The sequence below is a fragment of the Aquarana catesbeiana genome, linkage group LG06 (assembly GCF_042186555.1).
Source record: "Aquarana catesbeiana isolate 2022-GZ linkage group LG06, ASM4218655v1, whole genome shotgun sequence".
Lineage (NCBI taxonomy): Eukaryota > Metazoa > Chordata > Amphibia > Anura > Ranidae > Aquarana > Aquarana catesbeiana.
This window is the reverse complement of record NC_133329.1, coordinates 29810591-29816705: the sequence shown is the minus strand read 5'-3', so window position 1 is coordinate 29816705 and position 6115 is coordinate 29810591.

Below are 6115 nucleotides of genomic sequence, written 5' to 3'. Positions count from 1 at the left end.
TAACTCTGACAATACATGTCATTGATCTCAACCTCTTACTGATCTCATAAAGCATAAACGCATTTCCAAGAAAGGTAGGCTTAGATGCCCAGCTGCCAAACAGATGCATCCATGGCAGAAGAAAGTTGTGTGCTGAGAGCTTTCTCGCTTCTAACTCCCATCAAACTAACTGAGATGTTACTGACAACTCTAGGTCAAGGTTTCTGATCAAGAGCCCACAGGATGGGCTCCTGATCATGTGACTGCCGTGAGCATGGGCAGAGCTTGAGGGGTTGCAATGGTGCTCCAGGGGCAGCCTCTCCCTCCCCGTCCTGCTTAGCCATGCTCAGCTGTGCACATGCACACGAAGTTGGGGCAGGCAGTACACATTCTGGGCTGCCGAGTGAAGGTGATGGGCTTGAATGGGAATCTGGAAGTTAGAAGCCCCACCCATACCAGGCAGGGCCTATACCAGGCCCTCTGAGTTTCATCTTTTACATACAAGTCCATTGCTTTCACTCGGAAGGTCAGTGTGTGGCCTGCCTGCCCTTAATTTGTGTGCACATGCAGCTGGCAGCAATAGTATCTTGGCACGTGGTGGAAGTATCTTGCCGCACAGTGAAAGAGGCAGGTGGCAGTGTGGGGGGGGGGGGGCAGGTCAACTTTTGCATCTGGACCCACAAGCTTCAAGCTACGCCTCGGGTTGTGAGAGCTCTGATACCATGCCATGGTGTTAAGGGGTTAGCATAAGATATGCCAAATTCAAGGACAAGCAGCAGGAGAACTACTAGCCTAATCAGTATATTCCTGTATAACTATATAGTTTTAGTTGTAATAGTAATCATAGTAATAATAATAATTATAACACACTAATTAACCATAATGATATTTTATATGGGAAAAAAAGTATTTGTCTATAACCCTAATACAAATAATTAATATTTTATAACCCCTATGTAAACCTCTAACCATCTCTGCTAGATACATTTTTGAATTTTTTTTTTTTTTTGCACAAGTATTAAAATGCGCATTTTAAGCCTGAAAATTATTTAAAACCCCCCAAACATTATATACTTTCTGAAAGCAATGACTATTAAGAAAAAAAGGGAGATAGTTGAAACTTTTCATGCTAAAAGATATTAGCGCAGCTGTTTACTAAACACATATTTTGAGTAAAAAATACATTAAAATTAAATATATCGTAAAAAAACTCAAATATATTACCTAATTTTTTTTATAAAATCTAAAAGATGAGGTTGTGCTGAGTAAACATGCCCAACATATCAAGCTTTAAAATGCACCTATCAGTGAAATGACGACAAACTTCGGTACAGTGAATTGTCCTTAGGCGACTCTTTAAAAGTTCTTACAGGTCATTAGTGTTGCATTACCCATAGTGTCCCTAGAATTATTGCTCTCACTTTGGAGCGCCTGGTGATATACAGGTGCATCTCCTAAAATTATAATATCATCAAAACAGTCATTTATTTCAGTAATTCAATTCAAAAAGTGAAACTCATTTATTATATATAGTAGATGAGTTACACACAGAGTGTTATATTTCAAGCATTTCTTTCAATTTATTTTGATGATTATGGCTTACAGTTAGTGAAAACCCAAAATTCAGTATCTCATTTAAATATTACATAAGACCAATAAAAAAAAGGATTTTAATACAGAACTGTCCATGTACAGTGTAGTATGCACTCAATACTTGGTTGGGGCTCCTTTTGCATGAATTACTGCATCAATGCGGCGTGGCATGGAGGGGATCAGCCTGTGGCACTGCTGAGGTGTAATGGAAGCCCAGGTTGCTTTAATAGCAACCTTCAGCTCGTCTGCACTGTTGGGTCTGGTGACTCTCATCTTCCTTTTGACAATAACCCACAGATTCTCTATGGGGTTTAGGTCAGGCGAGTTTGCTGACCAATCAAGAACAGTGATACCATGATCATTAAACCAGGTATTGGTACTTTTGGCAGTTTGGGCAGGTGACAAGTCCTGCTGGAAAATGAAATCAGCATCCCCATAAAACTGGTCAGCAGAGGGAAGCATGAAGTGCTCTAGAATATCCTAGTAGAGGGCTGCGCTGACTTTGCCCTTGATAAAACACATTGGACCAACACCAGCAGATGACATGGCTCCCCAAATCATCCCTGACTGTGGAAAATTTAGCATTTCATTTGGAAATCAAGGTCTCGGAGTCTGGAGAAGAGAGGCACAGAATTCAAATTGCATGAGGTTCAGTGTGAAGTTTCCCCAGTCAGTGATGATTTGGGGAGCCATGTCATCTGCTGGTGTTGGTCCACTGTGTTTTATCAAGTCCAAAGTCAGCACAGCCCTCTACCAGGAAATTCTAGAGCAGTTCATGCTTCCCTCTGCTGACCAGCTTTATGGAGATGCTGATTTCATTTTCCAGCAGAACTTGGCACCTGCCCACATTGCAAAAGTACCAATACCCGATTTAATGATCATGGTATCACTGTGCTTGATTGGCCAGCAAACTCACCTGACCTAAACTTCATAGAGAATCTGTGGGGTATTGTCAAGAGAAAATGAGACAATGCAGACAAGCTGAAGGCCACTATCAAAGCAACCTGGGCTTCCATAACACCTCAGCAGTGCCACTGGATGATCACCTCCGTACCACGCCGCATTGATGCAGTAATCCATGCAAAAGAAGCCCCAACCAAGTACTGAGTGCATCCTACACTGTACATGGACATACTTTTCACAAAGCCAAAAATCATTTTTGCTATTGGTCTTATGTAATATTCTTATTTTCTGAGATACTGAATTTTGGGTTTTCCCTAGGTTTAAGCCATAATCATCAAAATTAAAAGAAAGAATTGCTTGAAATATGTCACCCTGTATGTAAGGCGTTTATATAAAATATATGAGTTTCTATTTTGAAATATTGAAATAAATTAACTTGACAATTTTCCAAAACATTTTTTTTTTTCACGCAACTTTAATGCTATCACATAGGAGACAGATAGTTCTCCATGTGATACCATATAGGTTATGACAGGTTCACTTCATTTAGATATAATGGGCCTATTAGACCACTGATTTCCCCCCTGCATTCCACTATAGCTGATGGAGCTCAAATATACCCCGGATCTACCTGCTAGCTACATTGCAATAAGCAATACACCCCCCCCCCCCCCCCCCCCACCCACAATCCAAGATGTGCTACTACCTGTAAATGGGCACCTAGATACATAGGTACAGATGCAACTTGAATGTTAAAATGCATCAACTCATCAAATGATTTATATCAAATGATATTTCTTTGTATGAAATTGTTCTAATAAACGTCCTAAAACCTGACATCTTTACATCTTTGTTGTCTTTGCCCACCCCATCCATCAAATTGTTTTACAATGTAGAGTAATGAAAATTAGAGATGAGCAAACTCCAAAAAACGTGTTTGTTGTGTCTCCGTTGAACTTTTTGAAAATCAGTACTTGTATGACCTGAGCAGGACCGGGACAAGGGGTGGGCAGGAGGGGAGGCTGCCCTGGGCAGTGTGTTATCATGTGAGGTGGGGGGGGACCACAAGGAAGTTTGTGGGAGGAGATTTGTGTTGGGATTGGGAATTTGGGCGGTGGCAGGGATATGAATTTTTCTAGGAGGGGAAACTTGAGGAGGCGTGCTAGGAGAGGTGATTTGAGGATATTTGTTTTGGAAGAGGAAGAAGATTTGTACTAGGAGGGGGCATTTGGGGGGTGTTGAGCTAGAAAAGGTAAAGGTGCTGTGAACAAGGCTTATCGCCAAAACTTGTCTGCTGCTGACTGTACTCACTGTGAAGGCTGGAAAATAAACATGCTTGATGTTATGAAGCTGCCGGCTGCTTCTTTTTCTAGAAAAGGTAATATGGCAGGGGGGAAGAGGATTTGCCCTAGGAAGGGATTTTTTTGGGGGGAGGTGGATTTTTTCTAGCGGAGATGATTGGGGGGATTTTTGCTAGGAGAGGAAATTTGGGGGGGTTAGTGCTAGGAGGGGGGAATTAGCTATGGGGGGGGGATTTGAGCTCTGGGCTGGTTGGGGGGCAAATATCTGTGCTGGAAATGGGATTTGTAGTTGGATAAGTGGAAATTAGGGGTAAGCAAGCAAATTAGTGCTCATTTTTTGGGGGGGGGGGGATTTTTGCTGACACATAATGCTCGTACATCTTGAGGGGGTGGGGGCGCAATATTGAGGTTTACATAAAGAGGTTGATTTGCTAAAACCAGAGAGTGCAAAATCTGGTATAGTGTTCATGGTAGCCAATCAGTTTGACAATAAAGCCTGAAATTGATTGGTTTCTATTCACATCTGCACCAGATTTTGCACTCTCCAGTTTTAGTAAACCAACCCAAAGTGAATGTTCACCTGTATGACCAGGGTAAAGTATCTAAACCCAGTACATAAAAAAATAAATACCCGTGTGTTGAACAACCTTTCATTGTAGTTGAAATATGAGACCTCAACCTTGCCCATTAGAAACTTTTTTGTTTCCCCTTTAGGAAATGAGAAAAAAAACCTTCAAGGATTCCCATGCTGCTTTTACATTCTAAAAGGCTGAACTGTCATGTCATTGGGGAAAATCAGTGATCGTAGGCCTGTGTCCCAAGCAGTGAGCCCCCAACTCTGCAGATTGGCATTCAAAGTATCAACAGTCCAGTCTCCAAGATTGTGGGACCTTCCTGGAGACAAGTTGGCCACCAAACATCTGCCAACACAAATCTTACCGGATAAAATTCATAGGGGGTCGTTTATACTTGCTTCAAAACATGGCTTCAGAAGCGCTTTTTTAAAGCTCTCTGAACGCCAATCAAAACTCCTGTTACTAAATAAAATGGTTAGCTTACAGCCCTGTTTACACCTTGTGTTTGCTTTGCTTCAAAAATTAGACCCCATGTTCCTTTAGTGGTGCTTCAAAGCGTCTTCAATATAAGTGTATAACAAAGCTCGGTTGAAGCACCTAAAGGTTTTGAGAAGCTTTATCTTATCAACACACACACAAGGCATTTGCCATGTTTCATTAAAGCTTTTATAAAGCACCGGTGAAGCATTATCAAAGCATTGCAAAGGACTCAGGGCTTATTTAAACTTGCTTCAGCTTCAACACACATTAAAGTGCCTACCGCTTCAACATGCTTTTTTGATTTGTTTTTGATGGTGCTTCTGTGGTGCTTTGATGGTGCTTCAATGATGTTTCGATGATGCTTCGGTGGTGCTTCAAGCATTCTTTTTCTCATAGACTTTTATGGAGGCTTTGAAGATGCTTTGAAGCACCACTAAAGCGACATGGGGCATCATTTTTAAAGCTCAGCCGAAGCAAAGAAAAGCAAAAGCATGCTGTAAACAGGAGTGTAAGCTAATCATATTCGTGACAGGGGCTTTGACTGGCATTCAGAGAGCTTTAGGCTGGGTCCACACTGGTGCGAACTGGATGCGTTTTTTCCCTCATCCAATTCTCATGTCAGGAGTCTTTGACCAGCTCTCAATGGAGCCGGTTCACAGAGCTCCGGGACAGCTGCAGAGTGGTTTGCAGAAGAATCCTATGCATCTTCTGGTCCATTTCAGGTCCTAATTCAACCCTAAATTTGGACCAAATTCACACCTGAAACGGTGAACAGGGACGCACCGGAACCCTGCTGCAAGCCTCTCCGCACACAGCGTGAACCCAGCCTTAACAAAGCGTGTCCAAAGCCATGTTTTGAAGCAAGTGTAAACTAGCCCTAAGAGTTCCAGTCATGTATGCAAATGAGCATGAACAGTGGTGACATAACTGCCCAAATATGGTCCACACGCAATATTTTGACAATGCTGTCAATGGTTGTTAAGGAAGTGGCAGCTGCTGGGAGCCACTGCATCCTTACCAACATCTGACATCACCTGGCCCATTTACTTACATGGCCAGGCATTCCTGGCGACACAAGTGAACAGGTGTTTGGACAACGGTAACATCCCTACCCAAATATGACCACTAGACATACTTGGGCAGTGAAATTGACTAAATATGGCCATGGCTGTAATTAGGCAATAATGTCACCAATATCCCCCACCTTTTCCTTTGTATAGACGATGACAAGTCAGGGAGCTGTTATTCGGCTAGTGTTACTGCCGAGGATCAGCCGTGTGCAGC